Below are 7,260 nucleotides of genomic sequence, written 5' to 3'. Positions count from 1 at the left end.
TAAAGTTTATCAGAGAATTTAAATAATGACCTTGGGCAGTCTAACAAAGAACTTGGAACAGTTTTTCAAAACTTAGGGAGAGTACAAAAGACTTTGGTATTTATTTTATTAATTTTACCAAGTGAAACCAAGCAATACTCTTTGAGTCAATTAAGAAAACTGAAGTTTTTACATTGTATCATGTCAGGATGAAAAGGGTTTTGCTAGACATTTTTTATGTTGTCTGAAAAGCAAGAGAGAAAGCAAAAGACTAGTATAGTAAAGAAAAGAAAAGGAAAGAATAGCTTGTCTAAAATAAGAATTCTGGTTAAACCAGAAGAATGGATCTAGGAACCTGAAGGTATATAGAATGTTATGGAAGGTCAGAGTGTGTATAGAGAGCCAAAGGGCATATGTACTGTATTTGCTTTGGTTTTTCATACCTTCAAATATGAATTGAGAAAGAAATGTAAAAATATGCTGCTTTTCATTTAAAAGGCTGGTGATTCTTCAATGCAAAATGTTTGCTTATGTTCTTTAAAGGGGGAAGAAGACTGAAGCTCCATGTTAGCCCAGGCTTTTACAGGGTTGTAAATATGTGCCTGACCGCCAGTTCCTGAGTGAACAGATTAATGCTGTTTCTTTCTGGCTGATAGGCTTGGTATGGCCAGAATAGTTCAAGTACAGTTTAAAATTGTTCTATACTGTTCTGTTATGTAGTTGGTTCTGAAACTTATTTAATTACAATGTTAGAACTTTGTGCTTGCTATACCGTGGGAAGTAGCAATACCATCAGCGACACCTAATGGTTATGTTTTGAATTGCTGGCCTCAGCCTGTAGCAACATGTGGCTATCCACCATGTTGGTTCAGGGATAAAGAGGGTGGAGCCGTGGTTTCACTGCCATCTTCGTTGAGGGCTGCCAGCTGTCTTCAGTTCTCTGATTAGTGCTAAGTACAACTTTTGTCCTTTAGCTTTTTGCTGTTCAGTTTTAATGCAATGTGGTAGGATCAGCAAGATTTGCTAGCTAGCTCCTCTTTGAACTATAACTGATTTAAAGTTTTGCTTTGATTTTGTTTCAGAAAGGGCATATTTAAAGTTATGGTAAGGACTGCAGTTGATTGCAAGATTGAGCTTTAGCTAGTCTTTCATTTATGTTTTTAAGATTAAGCCTAGGATGGGTAACTATGAAGTTTGCCTATGTAGATCTACTTGAAATAGATATGGTCCTAAAACACTTATCTAAGGAATATGCCAGAATTAGAGATTATAGCATTCTGTTTTATAGGATGTGATTTAGAGTAGATAACTAAAGATAAGAAAAGAGTAAGTCAGATATGCTGGCCCTCAAGCTTGTCAGAGATCTGATGAATATAGCATTTTATCATGACAGAGAGTCCCAAAATCCTGGCATTAGCTCCCTAAAGTCTCCCAGAAGATTTGGGCACAACACAACTCTGGATTGTGGTATGCTAACCATTGGGCAAGACTTCCCAACTGGCCCACCACTAGAGTCCAGCCTAAACTGTACACAAAGCTGTGGACACCAGGAGAGTCATTATTTCATGTTGCTGAGGGTGAGGTGAGGTTGCTCTCTCTGTTCCTTTCTCCATAGAAACAGTCTCTCATCTTCTGTGCCTGATGGCTAAACCACCTCTGCTCATGATGCCATGAAACCACAGGAGCCAGGGACACTGCCTAGGTGATAGACTGACCAGTCATCTCTGTCATTTTGATTGGTACATGGATTGGTACATTTATTTGACTTATATTTATCCTTCTCAGGTCTCTGATCACACTGATAGCTAAGCTAAGCTAATGGTAGCTTTCCAGCTAAAGAACAGACAATTAGAACCACTGTTAACTCATTGGTCAGTTCATTAGCTAGTTAGAACTACTGGGTACTAGATCTTTTATTTAGAAAGGCAAACAGGTTTGCCTTGCTCACAGGCTTTATGTTAATTACCTGTGTCTTATGGTGAATAGCTGGATAGAAAGATATGGAGTTTATGTAGGGTCTGAGGATATAGGAGTTTAGGTTGTGAGAACCTAGAGAGTGTTGTTTGAGGGTCTGGAAAAATGTTTCAGGGTTGATAAATACAAGAAAGACTGAACGGTCGAAGTAGGTGTTTTAAGGTATATGAAAATGTGAGTTGTAATGAAATAGGAAAGTAATTTAAGGCATATTGAAAATGGGAGATATTTTAGATTTCTCCCCCCTCTCTGCTATTGCTGTGCTTATGTTATTATAAGATTTCAGGAGTTTAAAGTTTTGACATTGATCAATAGAGTTCTAATAAGTTGATGGAGCACTGACTGCTTGTTATCCAGTCACAAGCTTGAGGTTTTAATTTCCTTTTGGTTGTCTTCTGGAGACAGACTTAAAGGTGCATCTCATCATTCTAAAAACATCTGTCTAATGTGTATATTTGACCCAAAAGCCATAGCTTTTACTATGGTATTCTTAATATCTGTCATTTCAGAGGTAGGTTTTGATACAGGATTTAGAAAAATCTTAAACCTATTCCTTCTAGTTGCTTTGTTAAGGAAAATCAAGCATCCAGGGTTTAGTACTAAAGCCATTAATGTATTTCTGCCTAACTTTCCAGTGTGACATGGAGGTGGGGGCTAAAAGTGGATGGTGAGTGTAGAAAAAGGGCCAAGCTCCATTGGTGGCTGATTACTAACAGATGTGCCCACAGGAAAAAATGTTAGAGTTTCAGACCATGAACACACTTAAATTGTTTATAAAGATAAAAAAACAAGAAGAACTGATACTCATTCCGTTGGATGCAGTTTTACCTGTCATTCACAGAATGTTGTTTATATTAGATTTGCTGATATGTTAGTTTTCTGAGGTTTTTTTTTTTATATATATATTTCCTTTTGTAAACTAAAAATTCATATGAGTTTCAGGAAATCAAAAAGTCATGAGACCTGGATCTGGCATAACTCAAATGGACCCCAGATGAGTTTTTCCCTTGGTCTTGGAATTCCTCACTTTTCCCATTTAATAGACAAATTTTTAACTCTGTCTAGTCTGACTTTGTCTCAACAGATTTTCACCTGGTTGACTCTATTCGTGGATCAGCTATGGACTGCAAGCTGAAATCTGGACTTGCTGAAAACTGACATGATTGCTCCCTGCCTCTTCAGGTGGATCAACTAACCAGACATTTCTGAGGCTGCCCCATTGCCCAGCCTTTGGCTGGCATTTCAGCCTTCCTAGCCCCTCATGCCAATGATCCTATTTACAACACTGAAGAAATTTCAGAAGAAGAGATCTTCGGTCCATAATACTACCTAACAGGCTGAAATGCTAGCTCAAAGGGGACTCCTTGACATTAGCTATTATCTTGCAGACCTGCTTAGCTGGAGTAGAAACTGATATTGCATCAATAAATATACAAAGCCAGAATGATAACAGCTTAAAAGCGGATATTGATAAAGATACTCAATGCCTTGAGAATTCAATCACCCATTTAGAAAAGAATGTTGATTGCCTGGTAGAAATAGTGTTGCAAAACTGAAGGGGCTTAGATCTGTTGCTTTTACACCAAGATATGCTAGGTGCAGCCCTTAGAGAGAAATGTCATTTTTATGTAAACCAGTCAGGAATGATTAGGAAATCCTTAGCAAGAATGACAAAAAGCCTGGAGAGACCCTAGAAAGGAAATATTCCAGAGGATGGTTTAAATCCTGGTATAATAGTTCTCCTTGGCTTACTACCTTTATATCCACCCTGAAGGGACCCCTACTTATTTTGATTTTTACATTTGGTTCTTGTAAATCTGTAGGACACTAGGAGTTATATCTGGAAGACCTAAGATTGGGCCTTCAAATGATCATGGAAAGGGGAAAATGAGAGACCAAAGAATTGAAAATTGTTTGGGGGGGGTGTTGTAAGCGGTTAAAATTTACTATTGGTTTATCTTCTAGTAATGCTGCTGTTAATCCTCAGCAGCTATAAAACCAAATCACCACACAGAGACTGGGTTTTTAGTTAACCTAGAACACAATGCTGGGCAATATTTTCTGCCTCCTAAACCTCCAAGCCTTCAATTTCTTAGCATTTAGATTTCCCACATTATACTTGCTTTTTGTGAAATCTTAGGTCCGATTCATGCACCACGTCCTCCAAGCTCTTTCCTCCAGCTCTGCTCTCCTCACTCTCCTCTCGCCCCTTCTCCTCCCACTCTTTCCTGCTCTCTCTCTTTCTCCTCCCCTCTTTCCTGTCCTCTTGCTCCTCCCATTGCACAACATTGTATCTAGTTGCTTTATTTTGTCCTGTTTACACAAGAGTTGAGACAGGATGCTTAGAATGAGTATCACAATGCAATATCTGGATTGAAACCAGAGAGTTGGGGGTGGCGAAATCAGCATTTGAATTAACAAGGGTAAGGCGTATACGTTTTAAAAGAACATTATACCAATGGGGGGGTATTAGTTTGGGGTTTGGAGCACATGCCTGAGTGAAGGCCAGCCAGGTGGAGACATGTCCAGCCAACTGGGAAAAGGAACTAGCTTTACTGCATTCTTTTCCTGCCCACTAAAGATACAGTTGCTAGGAAACCAGCCCAGATGGCCAGGCCAGAACCACTTATGGTCTTGCGACCTAAAGTAAACCAATCATTTCAAAAATCAGTTTCCCTTGCCCAATCACCTAATGCCAAGGCATGTAACTCCCTGCTTATATTTTCTCCCTTTGAAAACCTTGTTCCCCTAGACCATAGGGCCGCATTCCTCCACTATTTCCAAAGAAAGTTTGAGACCTAGGCTCGAGCATGTATGCAATAAATTCTTATGTATTTACAGCAGAGTCAATTCCTGGTGGTCTTTGGGGATCTCACAAACTGGGCATAACAATTTAGAGCTGTATAAAGTTTATTATTAGCCCTAAGATTATCATGGTAGTATTATTGAGCCTGCTATCACAAATAATAAGACACAGACACCTGTTAGATTTATAATTACCTTATTTACCTCGGGCCAGGCAGGTATTCCTACTTATGCTGTCCAGATAACCTCACCATCCATCTCCTTGCTCCCATCCAATGCCATCCACCTTATTTGTTTCTTATCTAGACTACCTTCTATCCATAATCTTATGGTACTCACTTGTATTCTTTATCTGGGCCTTTTCATGCCATTTTTTGAGCCCTTCTTCCTGGCTCCAGATGGTTCTTCTCCAGGCCAATCCATCCATTTGTTTCCTGTGAGTGTCCTGACCTCAAAAGCCCAGGAACCTTAGCCACACCTACCCCATTATTCCCTGCCCAGGTATAGGCTATTTAATCAACCAATCAGACATAATGTTTTAGGCAGGTTTACAAAAACCAGCAGGCAGTAACCAGATCTTGAGGGCCAGTAATTAGCGTTAGACCAACCTCCAACAGCCATACATGGCTTTAATTTTTCTATTTGTCCTTCTGCCCCGATGCACTTGAACCATCTTGCATTTTGTTTTATCTGAGATAAATTTCCAGTCACTAGAAGCTGAATATTTACCTCCTGAAGAGGCAAATCTGGATGCCAAAATGTTGGTGGCATTACTTCTGTATGCAGAAATAAATAAAGTTAACCCTAGGTCAAGAGGCAGAGCAAGAAATCAGATGACAGGAATTAAACATAAAGGAGAGGCAAGGGTATTTAAGACAGTGTGGAGAAGGAGACTGGGCTTTTGGTTTTCCTCCTAGGACATGAGCTGAATAGGAAGGTCAGCTGGGTGCTTTTTCTGCCTCTCTGAGATAGTTGGCTTTCACCCATGCATCTGGCTCCTGAGTAGTCTTAAGTAAAATTGAATGGTTGGGGGTTTGATTCTTTAATACATCAGACAATTATTGTAATACCTGTATAAATTGAGACTGACAATACTCTAGCAACTGTCTCTTGTAAAATAAAAGGTTTTTGCACAGTATGTCATAAGACCTGTTACAGATATATCTTATAGTCTTGAAGGACAAGCAATTATGGAGTGAGCTGACAAACTTAAAAGAGAGGCTCATAGAACAGAAGGGAAATAAAGACTATCCTAGGGACAGATTAAATGGCGCTTTGTTGGCTTCGTTTTTTTTAAAGTCAATGAGACAAGTAGTACAACTGTTAAAAAATATTGGATTTTAGAAAAAAACTGCTGGGGATCAGGAAGCAGCAGACCCACACTGATCTTTGGCCCCTGAGACCAGAATAGATTAGGGAGCAGCAGGAAAGAGCCAGTCCCCCACTGATCTGCCATCTACTGACCTGCCACAGCCTGCCAGCAACAGTGGCTAGGTCTGCCCAGGGCCCTGAGTGTTTCACTTCCTCTGTGTGCCCCACACCCCAGTTCCCTGACCTGCACCATTTCCCAGGATCCACACTGATCTGCAGCCCCTGCAGACAGCACAGATCAGGAATCAGCAGTTCCCTGGTCTGTGCCATTTCCTGGTAACCATTCCTATCTGCTGGCCTGGAAACCAACATGGATCAAGGAGCAGCAGCTCCCCACCTTGCATTATTCCCCAAGACCCACCCAGATCTGAGGCACCAGACACCAGTAGGGATCAGGGAGCAGCAGGAAAAACACAGGACTGAGGCCATCTGGAACCATGAGCTCTACCTACAACCCCAGAGACCTATTACCATTAGCGACCACCAGGCCTGCTGATAACAGAGTCAACTGAATGCTAGATGTCAGCACAAGAACACCAGCAGCAAGGGAAGTCTGAATGGGAGGAAGCTATGTGGGCTTGGAGGTTTAGGATGGAGTAATAATTGCCTAGCATTGTGCTCTGGGTTAATTAAATAAATCCTAGACTCTGTGTGGTAATTTGGGTATACAGTTGGTTTAGGAATATCTGCTGTTTAAAAAAATATATCATTATTAACATGAAGGAGTGTTGGATTTTGTCAAAGGCTTTTTCACCATATAATGAGAACACCATGTGGGCTTTTTCTCTTTCAGTTTGATTGTACAGTGAATTACACTGACAAATTTTTTTTTATGTTAAACCATCCCTGAATCTCTGCAATGAAGCCTACTTGATCATAGTGGATGATCTCTTTAATGTTTTCTTGGATTTGCTTTGCAAGTATTTTATTGATTATTTTTGCATCAGTGTTTAGGAGGGAAACTGGATGCCTAATGATATTCTGCTATACTCATAGACTGGCATCTAACCCTATCGTCGGAGATGTTTCACCCAGCAATTGATGGAAACTGATGCAGAGATCCATAGCCAAATATTAGGCAGAGTTCAGGGAACCAGGCTGTAGAAGAGCCAAAAGGTCAGGGACACTACA

Source organism: Psammomys obesus, unplaced genomic scaffold, assembly GCF_907164565.1.
Source record: "Psammomys obesus unplaced genomic scaffold, mPsaObe1.curated_primary_1811, whole genome shotgun sequence".
Classification (NCBI taxonomy): domain Eukaryota; kingdom Metazoa; phylum Chordata; class Mammalia; order Rodentia; family Muridae; genus Psammomys; species Psammomys obesus.
Note: the sequence above shows the minus strand (reverse complement) of the source record.